Source organism: Acinonyx jubatus, chromosome B2, assembly GCF_027475565.1.
Source record: "Acinonyx jubatus isolate Ajub_Pintada_27869175 chromosome B2, VMU_Ajub_asm_v1.0, whole genome shotgun sequence".
NCBI lineage: Eukaryota > Metazoa > Chordata > Mammalia > Carnivora > Felidae > Acinonyx > Acinonyx jubatus.
Genome location: NC_069385.1, coordinates 118,553,628 through 118,577,234, shown reverse-complemented (window position 1 = coordinate 118,577,234; position 23,607 = coordinate 118,553,628). Strand labels below are relative to the sequence as shown.

At 39.6% G+C, this 23,607-nt stretch overlaps 1 pseudogene; it reads left to right on the top strand.

Annotated features, from left to right (window-relative positions):
- On the top strand, window positions 1-675 carry LOC128315770 (60S ribosomal protein L7a-like; annotated as a pseudogene).
- The last annotated feature ends 22,932 nt before the right edge of the window (window positions 676-23,607 follow it).

The following is a 23,607-nucleotide window of genomic DNA, read 5'->3' as shown; positions in this document are numbered from 1 at the left end:
ATGCAGCCTAAAAGGGATCTCATTCATTGTGTCAAATGGCCCCACTACATCCAGCTGCAGCAGCAAAGGCATATTCTCCGTAATCGCCTACAAGTGCCTCCCATGATTAACCAGCTCACCCAGACTTTGGACCACCAAACAACCACTCCACTGCTGAAGCTGGCCCACAAATACAGACCAGAGACAAAGAAAGTGAAGAAGCAGAGATTGTTGACACAGGCTGAGAAGAAAGCTGCTGGCAAATGGGATGTCCCCACTGAGAGGCTGCCTGTCCCTTGCGGTGGGCTTAACAGTGTCACCACCTTGGTGGAAAAACAAGAAGGCTCTGCTGGTAGTGACTGCAGGTGATGTGGATCCCATAAAGCTGGTTGACTTCCTGCATGCCCTGTGTCATAAAGTTTGGGTTCCCTACTGCACTACTGTTCTTCAAGGAGAAGGCCAGGCTGGGGCATCAGGTCCACAGGAAGACCTGCACCACTGTTGCCTTCACACAGGTTAAGTTGGGAGACAACGGAGCTCTGGTTCAGCTGATGGAAGCAATCAGGACCAATACAATGACAGGTATGATGATATCTGCCATCACTGGGGAGGCAACATCCTGGGTCCAAAGCCAGTTGCTCACATTGCAAGGTGGAAAATGCAAAGGCTGAAACACTGACCAAAAAACTGGGCTAAGTGTGCACTGTTTAAAAATTTTTTTATATTTATTTATATTTTTGAGAGACAGAGACAGACTGTGAGTGGGGGAGAGGCAGAGGGAAGGTGATACAGAATCTGATGCAGGCTCCAAAGACTTTGCAAGCTGTCAGCACAGAATCCAACATGGGGCTGGAACCCATGAATTGTGAGATCATGACCTGAGCTGAAGTCTGGCTCTCAACCAACTGAGCCACCCAGGTGCCTTAAGTGTGCACTGCTTAAAAAATGTTCTTTTCTAGCTTGTATTGAAAGAAAGAATGAAGGAAAGAAAGAAAAAGAAAGAAAGAAAGAAAGAAAGAAAGAAAGAAAGAAAGAAAGAGGAAGGAAGGAAGGAAGGAAGGAAGGAAGGAAGGAAGGAAGGAAGGAAGGAAGGAAGAGGAAGGAAGAAAGAAAGAGGAAAGCAAGCAAGCAAGAAAGAAAGAAAGAAAGGAAGGAAGGAAGGAAGGAAGGAAGAAAAGAGGGGAACCTAGGTGGATCAGTCAGTTAAGCGTTCGACTTCAGCTCAGGTCATGATCTCAAGGTTCCTGGGTTCACACCCTGCATCCTGCTTTGTGCTGACTGACAGCTCAGAGCCTGAAGCTGGCTTTGGATTCTGTGTCTCGCTCTCTCTGCCCCTCCCCTACTCGTGCTGTGTCTCTCTCCCTCTCTCTCAAAAATAAAGGAACACCACAAGGAACTAGAAAAAGAAGAAACTTGGGGGAAATTTAGTAGAGGAAGGAAAAAACAAAGAAAAATCAGAAATAAATAGAGACCAGAATAAATAGTAACATAACTTTGAAAGTAACGACTGGATTTTCAGAAAAAAAAAAAAACAAAAACCAACAAAAACAAATTAACAATGCTCTAACTACATTAACTAAGGAAAAAAAAGGAGAGGAGACTCAAAACCAAAATGACAAATGTAATAGAAAACCATATAATTAATCAATAGCTGTTGACATTTTGGAGAAGTTAATTCTTGTAGGAAGGCTGTTGTGCACATGGTAGGATGTCTATCAACATCGCTAGCCTCTACCCACTAGATATTAGATGAAACCCCAGCTATGAAAACCAACAAATGTCTCCAGACATTGCCAAATTCCCCAGTGAGGGGTGTGTGTGGCAAATCTGTCCCCGAGGAAGAACCACTGTTATAACATCTGAAATGTATGCGGTGAAAACGTGCTGTTAATAGTGAAGTAACTGAGTATTCCATTGAAAAATTTGCCAATATGATATCTGATAAAAACTCTATACTGAGGAAATTTATTTATACTGGAAACTATCTCAGTACTAGGACCAGATTCCTAAAAAAACATCAGTACTGCCTAATAAGAGAGTGTCAAAAGCTACTATGAATTCGAACCAAAAGATGACTGCTTTTGGCTGTGCTAATGCTTCAGGTTCACCCAAAACCAAGAGGGCAGTGATTGGGAAAAAAATGCAGGATGTCTGAACGTTGTATTTTACCCGTGTGTATTTTCTAAAAAGAAAATATGGATAACCAGATATATATTTTCTAACTGGCTCAGTCACCACTTTGTATCAGTGACTTACATTCCTGATAGGCAAGCTGAACTGTGAGAAAGCTGTAGGGTTCTATCCCTGGAGAGTTGTTCCTCATATTTCTCCTCCAAATGTGTTATGAATTTGGCTTTGAATTTCCCCCAGTGTGACATCTGGGTTGAAATCTTATGACCAAGGAATTTTTGTCTCATCATAGCAGGTATAAACAATTGTTTTTAAATGTTTGTTTGTTTGTTTGTTTGTTTATATTTGAGAGAGTGAGAGACAGAGAGAGAGAGAGAGAACATGCAGGAGAGGGGGAGAGAGAGAGGGAGACCAAGAATCACAAGCAGGCTCTGCACTATCAGCACAGAGCCTCACATGGGGCTTGAACTCATGAACCCTGAGATCATGACTGCCAAAATCAGGTCACACACTTGACCAACTGAGCTACGCAGTCACCCCAGGAGTAACCAATTTTTAAATTCCATTCTATTACTGGTCACAGAGAGAAGCCTTCAAATCCACAGCTTTCTGAAATAATCAGGTATAGTACCTGTTATGAAGCTAAGAATTAATCAACTTTAACAAATGTTTGGCACAGACTTGGGGCTATGTTCATGTTTGCATGAACTAGGAGACGAAGATTTTTAAAACTATCAGGTTGTTAATGAAAAGGAATTCATATCAAACTTCAACATAAGTGAAGGTTTATCAGGTAAAAATCTAAATAAGTAAAAGCTCACTGAGCCCCACAAAGTACTGAGCGCCGACAATGAGGCCACGTGGGGCATTTCCTGAGTGATGGAAACATGCTAGTGGTGACTGAGAGCACTCCCCCACTTGCTCCCTACACTCCAGCGTCTCCAGCCTTCCTTCTGTCCCTTACACTCAGCAAACATCTTGCCACAGTTTGGCCTTTATCCTGTTCTCTCTCCCTACAACACTTGTCGCTTAGATCCTTCACATGGCTGGCTTCTTTTCAGTAGTCACGTCTCAACTCAATGTTCACTTTGGTGGCTAGAGCTCCCTACACACTTGACCTGAAGTCAGGTGAATCCAACTCTCTCTGTCACAATACACTTTTAAGGAATACTTATTGCTCTCTGAAATTTCTTTGTTAAATGTTTATTAAATTTTCTACTCTGTTATTAGGTAAGTTCTTAATGACTTTGATAGTAGGGGACTATTTATGTTGAAGTATAATTAACATACAGTGTTATATTAGTTTCAGTTGTATGATATAATCATTTCACCATTCTATATGTTACCCAGTGCTCATCACAATAAGTGTGCTCTTAACCCTCTTAATCTATTTACCAATCCCCCCAACCTCTCCCCTCCGGCAACCACCAGTTTCTCCTCTGTATTAAAAGTCTGTCTTTTTGTTTGTCTCATTTTTAATTTGTTGGTTCATTTGTTTGGTTCTTAATTCCACGTATGGTGAAATTATACAGTATTTGTCTTTCTGTGCCTGACCAATTTCACATTTCATTTCTTATTGCTTTTGATTAATATTTGCTTGATATATCATTTTCCATGTTTTTGCTTTCCTCTACCTATATTGTTGCAAGAGTAGTAATTTCTTGTAGACATTAAAGAGTGGGTCAGGGTGCCTGGGTGGCTCAGTCAGTTAAGCATCTGATTCTTGATTTTGGCTCAGGTTAGGAACTCCTGATTCCTGAGATCAGGCCCTGCTTTAGGGCCTGCTTGGGATTTTCTCTCCTTCTCTCTCTCCTCTCCCCCACTTACTTGCATGCTCTCTCTCTCTCAATATAAACAAATAAACGTTAAAGATAAATAAATAAATAAGTAAATAAATAAATAAATAAATAAATAGTGGGTCATTATTTAACAATCTGTTAGTCTTTAAATTATTGAGTTAAACATTTGCACTTAGTGTAGTCATTGATATGTAAAACTTTAAGCCTGCCATTTTACTTTTTTTGTGTGGTTTGTTCCTTCTATTTTTGATTTCTATGTTTTCCTTCTTTTCTTTCTTTCTCTTTCTTTCTGTCTTTCTTTTTTCCTTTCTTTCCATCTTTTTTTCTTTCTGTCTTTCTTTTTTTCTTTCTTTCCTAATGAAAAGTATCTTTATTTGTATTTCAAGTAAGGAATATGCTTTCTTTTTTCCGCCTCCTGTGAGTTACTTGAATATTTTTTAATTACATTGATTTATACCTAGTGCTTTTGAATAGCTCTGTATGTATAATTTTTATTGACTGCTCTAGGTCGGATATTTTATGTTCATTACTTACCACAGTTTAATGGTGTCTGCTTTCCACAAATTTTAATGAAGAAGAGACACTTTATCTCCTGTTAAGTCCCTTTACTCTCCCACTTGTAAAACAGTTTTTTTAAATATGTAGCCAATAAACGGTGGGAGTCAGATCAATGTTTTGATTTTTGCAATTGTTGCAGACAATTTCTAAAACCCAAAGAAAACAAGGAACATCTTTTATATTTGCCCATGTTTTTCTGTTTGTTGTTCTTGCTTTCCTGATACTTGAGTTCCCTTCTTGTGTCATTTCTTTCCCATTTAAAAAACACTTGCTTAAATCCTTTAGTAGGTGCTGTTGACAAATTCTTTGGGTTTTTCTTCATCTAAAATGTCTTGATTTCCCTTTCATTTCTGAAGGAAATTTTCTCTGGATGTTGAGTTCTGGTTTGACAGCTTTTCAGCACTTTACAAGTGTTGTGCCCCTTCCTTCCGGACTCCATGGTTTCTGATGAGAAATATGCTGTTCTTTGAGCTGTTGTTGCTGGGTAGATGAGGTATCCCTTCTTTTTGACTTCATGATTACTATTTGTCTTTAGTTTTCAGGAATTTTATTCTGATGTGTCTTGGTGTGTATTTCATTAGGTTTTGACCCTGGAGAATGCCTTTTAGCTGTGCATGCCTCCCTAACTGGCTGTCACAGGTGGGCAATCCTATACAGGAGAAGTCCACTGCTTGATGGCTTTTTTTTTTTTTTTGCATGCTTTACTCTGCAGTGTACTGACTATACAGAGTAATGTCGGGGAATCCTTGCTTAAATGATAATTTCCCAAAGAAACAGCCAGAGTCCTCCTGAATATTGGAGATCACTAAGCAGAACTGGTATGAGGGCCATAGATATATTTTCTGTCTGCTAATGTCCCACCAGAAGAGAGTTCCCTTTAATGGGTTTTAGACTTCAAGTGTGTTTACCGACCCTCAGCATGGATCCAGCTGCTAACTTAAGGTGAAAGGGCTCAGATTTTCCTAAAGTCCTATCACATCAATTAAGGGCCAGGACATACCAGTGGCAACTCAGGCGCAAGCAAGGGTTACCAAATAAAGATGCCAAGCAATGCCCTTAGAAGGAGAAAAGGCAAAGCTGCCTTATCTGAGCTGTGTGTGGGGGTAACACTGGTCCTCATGTTCTAACTGGTAAACAGGGACAACCTCCTTCATACAGGCACAGCTCCTCATAAAGGCAAGTGGGGTCAGGGCCTATGGCCCCTCTGCTATTCGCATAACTTGCTGCTGCTGCTGCACATTTTCTCCTGACCCTTACACCATTCCCCATATAAGATCCAAGGATTGGCCACTTTATCAACTTTCATGGCATCGTGTGGCCAGCTGAGGCCCAAGGAACATCTCTGATTATAAAACATCAACTCTTCAAAATCAACCCTTCCACTCCACTTTGACAGGAGCAGCTTGTATTAGGTCCCTTCACCTTTCAAAAGCAACACAATCCACATGCACCCATTCGACTTTGATTGTTTATGCGATTACACACTAGTGGGCTTCTTTCCACTGGAGAGAACCTCCAAGATTGCCTTATGACTGGCCCAGCAAAACATACAGCAGGTGCTGCCTTTAGTCCGACCAGGCCCAGACTTCTGAGTTTAATCACAGGAAATACTTGATTTCACTTTTTGAACTCTGTGGACTAAGCGTGGATCTATTCTGCTGCCGATGGGATTCGAGGCGAAACATCTTCCCCAGACAGCAGCCTGGTCCATGCGATTGAGAGCCACATCTTGACAGCCTGACCCCTTAGAGACAGAGGCACGAACTGGCTCACAGCCTATAGCACTTGGCACACAAAGATCTTGCCTTGGGTCAAGGATACAACCCAACAGGGGCTTGGCATGGCCACTGATGACTTACTGTTAAAATGGAAATATTAAAATGGAAGTCATATATTCCAGAAGAGCTAAACCTACTATCAAGAGCCCTTTCAGGTGAAAAGAGAATGTGGTCTTCCTCATGCTCATTCTCTGCTTCCCTGGTCCTGAGGCACAATAGTGGTACTCCTCACTGCTGGCCCCTAGCAGTTTGGTAAGCACCATGGGACCAATTGTCTGACATGGAAGAGGAGCTGGTGTTCTTTCCACCATTGTACACATGGCAGCCCCCAAGAAGGCTGCACTATATCATCTTATGGAAGTATATGCCTAGTTGACGAGGGTTCTCTAGGCTCAGCACAACTGGCAGAATTGGTGGAAGTGTGCCTGGTCCGACAACAGGCCCTAAGAATGAGGCCCCCAAATTTACACATTTTTACTGACTTGTGGGCTGTAGACAATGGGCTTAGTCTCATCTGGACAAAGGCAAAAGGCTAATTTTTGAATGCAGGGAAAGTATCTGGGCTGCCTCCATTTGGAAAAAATAGCCAACTCACACATGCCAATTATGCTCACTAATATCTCTACACACATACACCAACACACACCAGAAGCATATTATAATAACATGGCAAAACTCCTTATCCAAAGTAGATGCCTCACCCAAGGCCCTGCACAGGTCACTTCCCAGCAAAACACACAGCCCCAGACAAAACTCTTTCTGCAGAGAAGCTGAACACACAGCAGAATGGTTCCATACCACAACAAACCAGAGGAGAGTGACAACACTCACTGAGTGGGAATTTAAGTGCAGCATCTCCCCACTCCAGCTCGGGCCAAAGTGGGTGTAGACAATAGCTTCTTTGGCTGCCAAAGAAAACTGGATGTTCCCTGATGGGGACATGTGCCCTTGGGCTATTGACCTTACTCATGATGGCAAATGGATTTTATTGGACTATTTCTGCCTTCTTCTGGAGCTACTAGCTATGCAATCATTATCATCAGCCTCTTCAATGGATTCGTGCTGGCCACTCCTTCCAGAAATACCGCTTCCCACCATGTAATCTCCATCTTAACCAGATTTGTGTTCATCTCATTTGGTCCACCTGATATCAAAGATTCAGAACTGATGCCCATATCACCTTCCAAGTTGTTCAGGTGCGGACACTAGAACATGGACTCTTGTGGAATGTACACCTAGCGGACACACGCCAAGCAGCTGGAATTACTGAGAGGCACAGTTTCCTAAGAAGACATGAGCCTCAAGCTTTGAAACAATAAGTGGTTCCCCAAATTGACAGAAATTTTATCCTAAATTCTAATACCGCTTAATTCTCAGGTTTCAGGCCTCTAAACCTCACACACCAACTATTATTTTCTCCAAAGACTCCCTGCTAGTACTCAAAAGGAACCCCAACTCCCTTGACATCAAAGTGAATGTCATACTAATCCACATACCCGATGAATGTGCCCCTATCATTTTGATTTTCTGAAGTCTTGCCGCCTTCTTCTTCTTCTTCTTCTTCTTCTTCTTCTTCTTCTTCTTAATTCAAGTTAGTTATCATAGACTGTACTCTTGGCTTCAGGAGTAGAAGCCAGTGATTCATGTCTTACATATAATGGCCAGTGCTCATCCCATAAAGGGCTCTCCTTAATGACCATCACACATTTAACCCAACCCCCCAATCACCTCCCATCCAGGGACCCTTAGTTTGTTCTCTGTATTTAAGAGTCTTATGTTTTGCCACCCTCTCCGTTTTTATCTCATTTTTCCTTTCCATCCCCTATGTTCATCTGTTGAGTTTCTCAAATTCCCCATATGAGTGAAATCATATATTTTTCTTTCTCTAACTGATTTATATTATTTAGCATAATGCCTTCTAGTTCCATGAACGATGTTGCAAATGACAAGATTTCATTCTCTTTGATTGCCAAGTAGTATCACATTGTACATGTATATAGCACATCTTCCTTATTCATTCATAAGTCAATGGACATTTGGACTCTTTCCATAGCAGAGCTATCAACATTGGGGTTCATGTGAGCTTTCAAATATGCATTTTGGTATCTTTTGAATAAATTCCTAGTAGAGCAATTGCTGGGTCATAGGGTACTTCAATTTTTAATTTTTTAAGGACCACCCCTATTTCTTTCCAGAGTGGCTGCACCAGTTTGCATTCTCACCAAGGGTTCAAAAGTGTTCCCATTTCTCTGCATCATTGCCAAATTCTGTAATTTCCTGAGTTATAAATTTTAGCCATTGTGACAGCTATAAGGTGGTATCTCATTATGGTTCTCAATTGTATTTTTCTGGTGATGAGTAATGTTGAGCCTCTTTTCATGTGTCTGTTAGTCATCTGGATGTCTTCTTCAAAAAGTATCTATTCATGTCTTTTTCCCATTTCTTCACTGTATTATTTGTGTTTTGGGTGTTGAGTTTGGTAAGTTTTTTAATGTTTATTTTTTGAGCTATATATATTTTATTTTTTAATATAGTTTATCATCAATTTAGCTAACATACAGTGTACACAGTGTGCTCTTGTTTTCAGGGGTGAATTCCCGTGATTCATTGCTTACATACAACACCCAGTGCTCATCCCCACAAGTGCTCTCCTCAATGCCCATCACCCATTTTCCCCTCTCCCCTGTCCCACCCATCAACCCTCCATTTGTTCTCTGTATTTAAGAGTCTCTTATGGGTTTGTCTCCCTCTCTGTTGGAAACCATTTTTCCCCCTACCCATCCCCCATGGTCTTCTGTTGAGTCTCTCAAGTTCCACATAGGATGAAAACATATAATATCTGTCTTTGTCTGACTGACTTATTTCACTTAGCATAATACCCTCCAGTTTCTTCCATGTTGTTGCAGGATTTCATTCTTTCTCATTCCCAAGTAGTGTTCCATTGTATATATAAACCACAATTTCTTTATCCATTCATCAGTTGATGGACATTTAGGTTCTTTCCATGATTTGGCTATTGTTGAAAGCATGGCTATAAACATTGGGGTACCTGTGCCCCTATGTATCAGCACTCCTGTATCCTTTGGATAAATTTCTAGTAGTACTATTGCTGGATCATAGGGTAATTCTATTTTTAATTTTTTGAGGAACCTCCACACTGTTTTCCAGAGTGGCTGCACCAGTTTGCATTCCCACCAACAGTGCAAGAGGGTTCCCATTTCTCCACATCCTCACCAACAGCTGCTGTTTCCTGAGTTGTTAATTTTAGCCACTCTGACCAGTGTGAGGTGGTATCTCAGTGTGGTTTTGATTTGTATTTTCCTGATGACGAGTGATGTTGAGCAACTTTTCATGTGCCTGTTGGCCATCTGGATGTCTTCCTTGGAAAAGTGTCTATTCATGTTTTCAGCCCATTTCTTCACTAGATTATTTGCTTTTTGGGTGTTGAGTTCTTTATAGATTTTGGATACTAACGCTTTATCCCATATGTCATTTGCAAATATCTTGTCCCATTCCATCATTTGCTTTTCAGTTTTGTTGATTGGTTCCTTCACTGTGCAGATGCTTTTCATCCTGATGAGGTCCCAATAGTTCATTTTTGCTTTTATTTCCCTTGCCTCTAGAACCATGTCAAGTAAACAGTTGCTGTGGCCTAGGTCAAAGAGGTTGCTGCCTGTTTTCTCCTCTAGGATTTTGATGGTTTCAAGTCTCACATTTGGTCTTTCATCCATTTTGAATTTATTTTTGCACATGGTGTAAGAAAGTGGTCCAGTTTCATTCTTCCTCACGTCACAGTCGTTCTCCCAGCACCATTTGTTAAAGAGACTGTCTTTTTACCATTGGATACACTTCCCTGCTTTGTTGAAGATTATGTAGCCTTTATTTATGGGTCCATTTCTGGGTTCTCTATTCATATATTCCGTTGATCTATGGGTCTGTTTTTGTGCCATAACCATACAGTCTTGACAATTACTGCTTTGTAATACAGCATAATGTCTGGAATTGTGATGCCTCTGGCTTTGGCTTTCTTTTTCAACATTACTTTGATAATGTTTGGTACTCAGGTTCTTTTCTGGTTCCATAAAATTTTAGACTGTTTGTTCTAGTCCTGTGAGGAATGCTGGTGTTATTTTGATAGGTATTGCATTGAATGTGTGGATTGCTTTGGGTGGTGTTGACATTGTAACAATATTTGTCCTTTGAATCTATGAGCATGGAATGTTTTTCCATTTTTGTGTCTTCTTCAACTTGCTTCATAAGCTTTGTATAGTTTTCAGCATATAGATGTTTTACCTTTTTGTTTGGTTTATTCCTAGGTATTTTATGGTTTTTGGTGCAATGGCAATAGAATCAATTCCTTGACATCTCTTTCTGCTGCTTCATTATTATTGCATGAAATGCAACCTATTTCTCTATATTGATTTTGTATCCTGTGACTTTGATGAATTCATGTATCAGCTCTAGCAGTTTTTTGTGGAATCTTTGGGTTTTTCATATAGAGTATCATGTCATCTGTGAAGAGTGAAGGTTTGGTTTCTTCCTTGACAATTGGATGCCTTTCATTTCACTTTGTTTTCTGATTGCTGCAGCTAGGACTTCCAGTTCTATGTTGACCCGAAGTGGTGAGAATAGACATCACTGCCATGTTCCTGACCTCAGGGGGAAAGTTCTCAGTTTTTCTCCATTGAGGATGATATCACCTATAGGCCTTTCATATATGGCTTTTATGATATGAAGTTATGTTCCTTTTATCCCCATTTTCTTCAGGGTTTTTATCAAGAAAGGATGCTGTGTTTTGGCAATTGCTTTTTCTGCATCTATTGACAAGACCATATTCTTCTTATCCTTTCTTTTATTAATGTGGCATACGACATTGATTGATTTGTGAATATTGAAACAGCCCTGCATCCCAGGAATAAATCCTACTGGATCATGGTGAACAATTCTTTAATTTACTGTTGAAATCAATTTGCTTCTATATTTTGAGGATGTTTGCAACCAGTTTCATCAGGAATTTGGCTTATGATCCTCCTTTTTAGTGGGGTCGTTGTATGGTTTGGAAATCAAGATAATGCTGGCTAAATAGAATGAGTTTGGAAGCACTCCTTACATTTCCATCTTTTGGAAAAGTTTGAGGTGAATAGACATTGACACTTCTTTAAGGACTGATAGAACTCCTCTGGGAAGCCATCTGGCGTAGGACTCTTTTTTTGCTGGGAGATTTTTGACAATCGGTTCCATTTCTTTGCTGGTTATGGGCCTGTTCAAAATTTCTATTTCTTCCTATTTGAGTTTTGGTAGTGTGTGAAAGTCTTGGAATTTGTCCATTTCTTCCAGATTATCCTGATGTGGCATATAATTTTTTATACTATTCTCTTACAATTGTATTTCCATGGTGGTTGTGATCTCTCCTCTTTCATTTGTGATTTTGTACATTTGGGTCCTCTCTCTTTTCATTTTGAGAAGTCTAACCAGGGGGTTATCAATTTGGTTTCTTCTTTCAAAACATCACCTCTTAATTTCATTGATCTGTTCTACTCTTTTTGGGGGATTCTATATCATTTACTTCTGCTCTAATCTTTTTATTTTCCTTCTTCTGCTGGCTTAGGGCTTTATTTGCTGCTCCTTTTCTAGCTCCTTTAGGTATAAGGTGACGTTGTGTATTTGAGATCTTTCTTGCTTCTAGAAATAGGCATGAATTGCAATGTAGTTTCGTTTTAAAACTGCTTTTGCTGCATCCTAAAGGGGTTGGACTATCATGTCTTCATTTTCATTTGCTTCCATGCATTTTTTTATTTCTTCGTAAACTTCTTGGTTAACCAATTTATTCTTTGTTAGGATGTTCTTTAACCTCCATGTATTTGAGGGCTTCCCAAATTTGTTCTTGTGGTAAGTTTCATATAGACTTATGATCTGAAAAAAAAATGCATGATAAGATCTCAGTCTTTTTATACCTGTTAATGTCTGATTTGTGACCCAATATGTGATCTATTCTGGAGAACGTTCCATGTGTGCTTGAGAAGCATGTGTATTCTGCTGCTTAGCATGAAACGTTCTGAATAGATTTGTTCAGTCTATCGGGTCTAATGTGTCACTCAGAGCCATTGTTTCTTTGTTGATTCTGTGCTTAGATGATCTTTCCATTGTCACTAAGTGGAAGACTAAAATCTCCTACAGTTAAGGTATTATTATCAATAAGTTTGCCTGTTTGTGATTAATTGATTGATATATTGGTGTTGCCCAACTTGGGGGCATGAATATTTACAATTGTTAGCTCTTCTTGATGGATAGACCCCTTAATTTTGATCAATGCCTTTCTTCATCTCTTATTAGTGTCATTATTTTAAAAATCTACCTTGTCTGATATAGGTATGGCTGTTCCAACGTTTTTTTTTTTTTCTTGACATCTGTTAGCATTATAGATGGTTCTCTATCCCCTCACTTTCAATCAACATGTGTCTTATGTCTAAAATGAGTCTCTTGCAGGTAACATAGAGCTGGGTCTCATTTTTGTTTTTTGTTTTTAATCCATTCTGATACCCTATGTCTTTTGATAGAGCATGTAGTCCATTCACATTCAGAGTGATTTTTGAAAGATAAGAATTTAATGCCATTATCTATAGATCTCGTGTTTTCATGTTATTCTGTAGTTCTTTATACTCTTTGCTGCTTTCTATTCATTGAGTCCCCCTTAGAATCTCTTGCAGGACTGGTTTAGTGGTGATGAACTCCTTTAGTTTTTGTTTCACTGGGAAAATCTTTATCTCTCCTTCCATTCTGAATAACAGGCTTGCAGGATAAGGGATTTGGGGCTGCATATTTTCCTGTTCAGCACATTAACTATTTCCTGCCACTCCCTTCTGGCCTGCCATGTTTCAGTTGACAGGTCTGGTACTAGACCTAAGTGGCCACCCTTGTAGGTTAAAGACTTTTAGTTCCTAGCTGCTTTCAGAATTCTCTATTTTTGTATTTTTCCAGTTTCACTGGAAACTGATATGTCGTGGTGTTGACCTGTTTTTGTTGACTTTGAAGGGAGTTCTCTGTGCCTCTTACGCTTGGATGCCTGTTTCATTCCCCAGATTAGGGAAGTTCTCAGCTATAATTCATTCAAATAAACCTTCTGCCTCTTTCTCTTGCCCTTCTTCTTCTGGGTTCCTATAATACGGATATTGTTTCATTTCATGGAATCACTTAGATCTCTAAGATTTACTGGCCCAATGATGGCCCACTATCAATGGCAAAGCTAACACCACCAGGTTTTCCACACCGTGCAAATTATAAAGGCTAATAAACTTAAACGAAACTCATCAAAAGTTTTGCAGAAGATTGACATTATAGCTCTGGGACCCATGAGTGGAACTGTGTGGACATTAGAGAGAAGAAAAGAGGCACCTGGTAGAGCTAGGCACATGAGGAAATGATATTCAAAAAGGAACCCTAGGATCTAGTGGCCACAATCAGCAGAGGAGGGACAGGCCCCATTGCTGCTTAGAGGAAGAGGTAAAGGACCTCTAGCTTCAAAGATACAAGATACACCTTGTCTTCCCTCTGTATCCACATTGCTCAGCCAGAAGGCGACCCCACAGCTAATCAAATGCAATCAAATCAATCAAATGATTGACACTGAGGTCTGTATACAACACTATAGGAGTCTATAGAAAGAGCTGAGGACCAGCTTCAGAAAACTAATTTTTATCCAAGTGTTTGTAAACTGTACCTCTGCCATATTCCTGGCAGCACTAGGCGTCATTTCACCTTTATTGCAGGCAAGCCAAATGATATATTCTAAACTATGCTAACCATATAGGCACTTCTTTAAAACTTCCCAGGCAGATGTTCTCAACTCGATGATCCAGGACCTCTTGGTGCTGTTTTCCTGGCTCAGTGTCCTAGATTACAGTTTTTCTCTCCACCTAACATCCCACAACACACCCTGCTCTCCTAGTTGTTCCCACCAGCACCACCAGCACCTCCTCCATATTGGAAATTGCTACCTACACTCCTCTCCACACCTTACCCATAAGTCTTGCCCATTGTCTGACACAACCCTGCCCCATATCACAACCACATGGACCACATCCAAACTGAAAAATGTATTCATACAAACCTCTGAGCACAGGCCTTGCAAGCAAATGATGCTGGGTCTGTCACCTTGCAGGGGCTGACCTACAGCTGCATGTCACTATCATCCTACACCTCTTCCTAGTGATGAGACCCTTGTGCCAATTCCAAGCATCATGAGTCTCATTTAGACTAGACACATGCTTCACCGAAACCTCAAAGTAAGAGACTTGTTTTCTGCTTAGCAAGTATTAACTTGACAGACTCATGACAGACTCCATTTTCTCTCTGTTGTTCAGATTGGATAATTTCTGTTCTGTATTCAGTTAGCTGATACTTTTCTCTCTTCTCTTCATCCTGCTCTTTAGTCCATCCAGTGAGAATTCATTTTGGGTCATTATTTTCAATTCAAAAATCTCCATTTAGTCTTTATATCTTCTGCTTCTTCGGTTGACTTTCTAATTTTTTCACTTAAATTGGTTCATAATTTGTCATCCAAACATTTTTTGATAACAGCATAGCTTTGAGATCCTTTAAAGATAATTCTGACACACGTATCATCTCAGCAGTGTTCTCTGTTGATTGACTTTTCTCGTTCATATTGAGATTTCTCTGGTGCATGGTAGGCTGTATATTTTATTATGCCATGGACATTTTGAATATTATGTTAAAGGATTCTGGATCCTATTTAGATTTGTTTTACCCTGATGTCCCAGATACCAGGCCAAGAGGAGAAGGGAGTTGCCACCACTTCCTTACTGCCAAATAGGTGTGAAATTCCAAGTTCTCACCTGGCTCCATTGATACACACAGGGCAGGAGTGCCTTGCAGCCTCAGGGTGGGTATAGAAATTCAGGCTCCTCACTAGCCCTCTGCTTGTACAAAGCAGGCTGGGAAATGAGGGGCATCTTTGCACTGTTCTCACACAGCTTCCCCTGGCACTGTGATGATAAGAGTGTCTTATGACAACTAGATGGTGGTGAAAAGTGCCAGATTTCCATCGGTCTTCTTCTGACAAACCCTGGAAGAGGAGGAGACAGCTGCCTCATTGACAACTGTGTGGGGTAGGAATCCAGACCCTCTGTAGAGATTTCCCCAATGACACAGTATGGAAGTGGTCTACTATTTATACGTAGTGGTGAAAGACCTGAATCCTGCATAGGCTTTGTCTGACACAGTCCTGATGGGCTTATGGGGTGCTTCCCTACATCCAGGTTGTGTACTAGTCTAGGCCCCCGACTCAGCCTTTCCTGCTTGAGGTGGACTTGGGAGGCAGAGATTTTTCTGAAACTTTTGGCTAGCATGGTGTGGTTACTTCTACATAATTTGCCTTGCTAAGGCTGTCCTTCCCTGTTCATTTGAGTAAAGAAAGCATGTTAAAATTTTTTTTAATTTTAATTTTGAGAAAGAGAGTGAGTAATGAAAAGGCAGAGGCAGGGAGACAGAGGTTTCAAAGGGGGCTCCATGCTGACAGCAGAGAGGCCGATGTGGGGTTTCAATTCTTGAACCATGAGGTCATGCCTTGAGCCTACGTCTGATGTTTAACTGACTGAACCACACTGGGGCCCCAAGAAAGCATGCTATTTTATACTTTTTATTTTAAAAAAAATTTTAATGTTTATTTACTTTTGAGAGAAAGAGAGACCAAGCATGAGTGCAGGAGGGGCAAAGAGATTGGGACACAGAATCTGAAGCAGGCTTCAACCTCCGAGCTGTTAGCACAAAGTTTGATGCGGGGCTCCAACTCACAAACCGTGAGATCATGACCTGAGCTGGGGTCAGATGCTTAACAGACTGAGCCACCCAAGTGCCCCACAACATGCTTTTTAAAAGGATATTTAGCTCTGCATTTTTTCATGTTTCTTGGTGTCCAGTTTCTTTAAGCACCATTTCGTACATATATTCATTAAGATAAACAAAAACAAGAGCACCTAGGTGGCTCAGCCAGTTGAGCATCTGATACTGGCTCAGGTCATGAGCTCATGATTCATGGGTTCGAGCCCCACATCAGGCTCTGTGCTGACAGCTCAGAGCCTGGAGCCTGTTTCAGATTCTGTGTCTTCCTCTCTCTATGCCCCTCCCCTGTTCATGCTTTGTCTCCCTCTCAAAAATAAATAAACATTAAACAACTTTAAAAAAGATCAACAAAAACAAAAATAAGGAAATCACCACTGTGTCACTGCTGAGTCTAAATTCCATAGCCAATCTGCCTTCTTTTGTCCACCTCTTAAACTCTTCTGTTTGTCTTTTCTGTAACAATTGTCAATAGGAAAAATTATATCTATTCCATCTTGTCCTAGAAATACAGAAGTATCTCACCATAATATTTTAATATCTTTTTGGTATATTTTAAAATACTATGCACCAGTCCTAGGGTATTTGTAATAGGTTGATTTCTTTTCAATTAAGTTTGATAACAAAAGCAAGCGAAACAAGAGTGGGCAATGATGGTGGTGGAGAGGAGACCCTAGCCTCACCTTGTCCCATGAATAGAACTTGACAACTATCAAATCATCCTAAATATCCCAGAGGTCTAGAGACCACTCTAGAGAAGCAGAACACACTCTACAACTAAAGATAGAGAAAAGGTCATATCAGAGAAGGTATGAAGTGTGAAGACATAGTTTGGGAGACACACGGACAGTGGCTGCTGTGAAGGGGATGGAGCCCCAGTTTGAGAGAAAGGTGAATAATAGACTGACAACACAAGGGAGTACATATGGAAAACAAACCCCTAAAGAAATTGTCCTGGTAGTTTTGCAAAGCCTCAGTTCCTGCAGTAGTGGCAATAGGTTTCATTGCACAAGCAGATCAGAGCACCCTTAGTTAAAATGCACCACATTCAGGGCAAGGACCAAATGCTGCCTATGGCAGGCAAGGAGAGCCTCTATAGACAATTGGCCTGAAGGACAAAGCAACCAGGACAAAACAGCAGGGCACACACAACATGCACTGAAGAAACTCCCAGAAGTGCAAGGCCATGTGGTACAAGGGACAATAAATGACAGAGCACTGCAGGATCTCTTCTTCATGAGGCCATTACCCTCAAGACAGGAGACTAGTCTGACTTTTCTAGTAACTAGAAACAGGCACAGATACTTAGACAAAATGACAGGACAGAGAAATCTATCCCAAATGAAAGAACAGGACAAGGCCACAGCCAGAGATCTAAGCAAAACAGATACAAGTAACATACCTGTGGAGTATTTAAAACAATAATTATAATGATACTCACTGGACTTGAGAAAAGTATGGAACACATAAGTGAGACCCTTAACACAGAGATAAGGAATAACAAAGCAGAGACAAAGGGCTCAATAAACAAGATGAGAAACACCGTTGATGGAATGAACAGCAGGCTGGCTATGCAGAGAAACAAATGAATGGCCTAAAGGACAAAGTCATAGAAAGTAATCAAGCTGAACAAAAACGAGGGAAATAATTACACAAAACATTAATAGATTTAGGGAACTCAGTGACTCTATCAAATGCAACAGTATTTGTATTACAGGTATTCCAGGAGAAAAAGACAGAGCAATTGGGAGAAAATTTAGTTGAAGAAAGAAGCTGAACTTCCTTCCTCTGGGAAGGAAACAGATAGCTACATCCAGGTGGCACAGTGAATCCCCATAAATTCAACAAAAGTAGCCAGACTCCAGGACATATTGTCATTAAAGTGGCAAAATATCATGATAAATAAAATGTTTCAAAAGCAGCAAACAATCAAAAAAAAAAAAAAAAGACAGTAACAGGCAAGGTAAAATACATGAGACATGCAGAGGATTATTCAGCAGAAACTTTCCAAGGCAGAAGGCAGTGGCATGATATTTTCAAATGCTGACTGGGAAAAATCTCCAGCCAAGAATACTCTATCCAGCAAGGCTTTCATTCAGAATAGAAGGAGAGATAAAGAGTTTCCCAGACAAATAGAAGTTCATGAGTACTAAACTATCCCTGTAAGAAATATTAAAGGAGACTGTTTGAGTGGAAAGCAAGGACCAAAGTAAGAAGGTAGGAAATACAAAAGAAGTAAAAAACGAATATTTCTGTAAAAAATCAATCAAGGAAATCATAAAAAGAAAGGATGTAAACTATGATACAATATACCTGAAACATGAAGAAGCCAGGAGTACAAAACGGGTTCAAACTTAAACAATAAACTGAATATAGACTGCTATACGCAGAAGAGGTTTTATACAAACCTAATGTCTGCCGTCTACCAAAAACCACTAATAAATATGCAAAGAATAAAGAGAAAGAAATTCAAATATATCACTAAAGAAATTCAGTAAACCTTGAAAGAGAGAAAAAGAAAAGAAAGAATCAGAGAAAAACTTCAGAAACCGCCACAAAACAAAAAAATGAAATGAAAATGAATACATATCTATCAATAGTTGTTAACGTAAAAGGACTAAATGCTCCAATCTAAGATACAGGTGTCTGAATAAATTAAAAAAAAAAAACAAGACCCATCTATATGCTGCCTAAAAAAGATACCTGCAGATTTAAAGTGAGGGGATGGAGGTTCAGTTGGTTAAGTATCCAACTTCTGCTCAGGTCATGATCTCACAGCTTGTGAGTTTGAGTCTCATGTTGGGCTCTGTGCTCTGGAGCCTGCTTTGGATTCTGTGTCTCCCTCTCTCTCTGACCCTCCCCCACTCACGCTCTGTCTTTCTCTCTCAAAAATAAATAAACATTAAAAAAAATTTTTTTAATTTAAAAACAGAAAGTGAGGGGATGGAGAAACATATACCTTCCAAACAGATGTCAATAGAAAGCTGGAGTAGAAACACTTGAATTGGACAGAGCAGACTTTAAAGAAAGACTGTAACAAGAGAAAACTGAGACCATATAATAATAAAGAAGACTATCCAATAAGAAGACATAACAATTGTTAATATTTATATATCCAACATAGGAACATCCAATTACAACAAACAGTTAATACCACCATAAAGGAGCTAATTGATAATAACACAACAATACTAAGGGGCTTTAAGAACCCACAAGCACTAATGGACAGCTCATCCAAAAGGAAAATTGTTCCAAAAGGAAACAATGACTTTGCATGACACACTGGAAGAAATGGATTTGACAGACATATTCAGAACATTCCATCCTAAAACAGCTGAGTACACACTTTTTCCAAGTGCACATGGAATATTCTCCAGAATAGATCACATATTAGCCTATAAAACAAGCCTCAACAAATTCAAAATCAGTCATACCATGCATCTTTTCTGACCATAGCACTATGAAAATAGAGGTCAACCACAAGGAAAAATCAGGAAACATCACAAATACGTGGAGTGCGGGGAATAAGCTTAGGAATCCTTCAGGCTTACACCAAAGGGTTAACAAGGCATAAAGAAATACAAAGCCATAGAATGCTCACACCCGAGTTTGGGTAAACCAGATGGGCACCCCAAGAATAGGGGGATGCAAAGGCCCCCCAAGAATAGGGAGGTGCAAAGGCACCCCAGAATACAGAGGGAGGGGCAAAGGCCCAAAATAGGCACAGGTGCAAAGGCTCCAATACAAAGGCATATGAGGTAAACAAGATTAGGCATGCAGGGCAAAAATGTCCCCCCAATTAAGTACTATAGCAGAAAAGCTGCTTTCACAGGAGAAAAGGGTCCAGTTAGGCAATCTGGTGAACTGGACTATGGACCACTGCGCTGCAGGTGAAGCAGCCCAGAGTGGAGATGGTTAACAAAAGAGAAGGTGCCTTGTTAACCCTGAGGTTTTTCCCCCTATCTATCTCATCCCTTAGGCTAGCTAAGATAAACAGATATGGCACCTCCTGTGTGCTGTTAACAACCATCTGCCCATCTGCCCAGCACCAGGATTTTATTTTATACTGACCCAAACCCCAAACACTGTATATCTTCAAAATCACCCTTTTGCCTCCTGTCCCCAAGTTAATGCTCACAGTTTCTTTGTCTCTTTGTGCATGCCCATCACATTTGTAAGCCTTATGATCTTAATAAATACAGGGCAAGAACCCTTGTTTGGGGCTCTTGTCTTTTCCTGGACATTAGTCATCTCTCCTTTTCATCCTGCATCCCTCTCTTTTGCTAGACAAGACAGAACATTAAACCCAGAGTCCACAACAATACAGGTTAAGTGTCATGCTACTAAACAATGAATGGGTCAAGCAGGAAATCAAAGAAGAAATTTAAAAGCACATAGAAACCAATGAAAATGAAATAACAACGGATCAAAACCTGTGGGATGCAGCAAAAGTGGTTCCAAGAGGAAACTTGATAGCAATACAGGTCTACCTCAAAAGCAAGAAAAATCTGAAATAAACAACCTAACCTTCAAAGAGCTATGAAAATAACACACAAAATCTAAAACCAGCAGAAAGAAGGAAATAATACAGGTTAGAACATAAAGAAGGGATAAGAAACCTGAAAAACAATAGATCAGATCAATGAAGGGAAGAGTTGGTTCTTTTGAAAAAAATCAAGAAGATTAATAAACCTCTAGCCAGACATGCCAAGAAAAAAGAAAAGGACTCAAATAAATGAAATCAGAAATGAAAGAGGAGAAAAAATAATGACGACCATAGGAATACAAAAAATCACTATAGAATATTATGAAAAATGATATGCCAACAAATTGGACAACCTAGAAGAAATGAATGAATTCCTAGACATGTAATCTACCAAAACTGAAACAGAAATAAATAGAAAATGTGAACAGAATGATAACCAGCAAAGAATTTGAATCAGTAATTACAAAAAAAACAAAAACAAAAACTACCAACTAACAAATATCCAGGACTAGATGGCTCACAGGCAAATTCCACCAAACATTTAAAGAAGACTTAATATCTATTCTTCACAAACTACCCCAAAAATTAAAGACAGGGAAAACTTCCACACTCATTCTATGAGGCCAGCATTACCCTGATACCAAAACCAGATAAACACATCATTAAAAATGAGAACTACAGACCAAAATCCCTGATGAACCTAGATGCAAATATCCTCTACCAAATACTACAAATGGAATCCAACAATACATTCAATAATTCATTCACCACAAGCAGGTGAGATTCATCCTGGGTTGCAAGGGTGGTTCAATATGCACAAATCAACATGATACATCACAGGCACCAAAGAAGGAATAAGAACCATATGATCATCTCAAAAGACACAGAGAAAGCTAATGACAAAATGTGAAATCCATTCATGATAAAAAAAAAAAAAAGCTTAACCAACTGTGTATAGAGAGAATATCTCAATATACTTAAAGCCATTTATGGAAAAACCACAGACAATACATCCATAATGAGGAAAAACTAAGAGCTTTTCCCTGAAGGCCATGAACAAGATAGGTTTGTCTATTCTCACCACTTTGTTTAACATACTCCTGGGAGTCCTGGGGCACCTGGGTGGTCCAGTAGGTGAAGCCTCTGACTCTGGATTTTGGCTCAGGTCATGTTCTCACAGTTTCTGAGACCGAGCCACCTGTGAGGCTCTGTGCTGACAGTACGAAGCCTGCTTGGGATTCTCTGTCTCTCCCTCTCTGTGCCACTCCCCTCCTCTCTCTGTCTCTTCCGAAATAAATAATTAAAACTTAAAAAAAATTCTCCTGGAAGTGCTAGCCACAGTACACAAAATAGAAAGAAATTAAAGCATCCAAATGGGTGAAAACGAAGTGAAACTTCACTATTTGCAGATGACTTACTACTATACAAAGAAAACCGAAAGATTCCACCAAAAAACTGCTAGAACTGACAAATGAATTCAATAAAATCAATGGACAGAGATCTGTTGCATTTCTATACACCAATAATGAAGCAGCAGAAAGAGAAATCAAGGATTCAATCCCATTTACAATTGCACCCAAAACAGTAAGACACCTAGGAATAAACCTAACCGAAGAGGTAAAAGGCTTGTACTCTGAAAGCTATAAAACAATGAGGGAAGAAATTGAAGATGACAGAAATAAATACAAAGACATTTCATGTTCAAGAATTGGAAGAATAAATATTGTTGAAATGTCTGTACTATCCAAAGCAATCCACACAGTTTACGCGAACCTTATCAAAGTACTAACAACATTTTTCACAGAACTAGAACAAACGATCCTAAAATTTGTATGGAAACACAAAGTGTCCCAAATAGCCAAAGCAAACTTGAAAAAGGAAGACCAAGCTGGAGGCATCACAATTCCAGACATCCAGTTATATTGCAAAGTTGTAGTAATCAAAACAGTATGGTACAGGCACAAAAAATAGACATATAGATAAATAGAACAGAACACCCATAAATACCAAGAACCTGGGAATAAATCCACAACTATATGGCCATTTCATCTTTGACAAAGCAGGAAACAATATCCAATAGGGAAAAGACAGTCTCTTCGATGAATGGATTAGGGAAAACTGGACAGCAGCATGCAAAAGAATGAAACTGGACATTTTCTTGTATCACACACAAAAATAAATTCAAAATGGAATAAAAACCTAAGTGTGAGACTTCAACCTTGAATATCCAAGAAGAGAACAGAGGCAGTAACCTTTTTGACATTGGCCAGAGCAACTTCTTTCTAGATATGTCTCCTGAGGCAAGGGAACAAAGACAAAAGGAAACAAACAAAAATTATTGGGACTATATCAAATAAAAATATTCTGCACAGGGAAGGAAACAATCAACAAAACTCAAAGGCTACCTACAGCATGGGAGAAGATATCTGTCAATGACATATCTAATAAAGGGTTAGTATCTGAAAGTTATAGAGAACTTATACAACTCAATACCCCCAAAATAAATAATACAATTAAAAACTGGGAAGACATGAAAAGACATTTGTCCAAGGAAGACTTACAGATGGCCAATACAAACATGACAAGATGTTCATCATCACTTACCATCAGAGAATACACATCAAACCTCTAACAAGATATCACCTCACACCTGTCAGAAGGGCTAAAGTAAAGAGAACAAGAAACAACCAGTGTTAGGGAGGATGTGGGGAAAAGAGAACCCTCAGCATTGTTGGTGAGAATGTGAACTGGTGCAGCCACTGTGGAAAATGGTATGGACATTCCTCCAAAAGTTAAAAATAGAACTACCCTGTGATTCAGCAATTGCACTAGTGGGTATTTACCAAAAGAATACAAAAACACTATTTCAAGACAATGCATGCACCCTGATGTTTATGGCAGCATTACCTACAATAGCCAGTTATGGAAGCAGCCCAAGTGCCTATTGATTGATGAATACATAGAGAAGATGTGGTGTATACACACACACACACACACACACACACACACACACACACACACA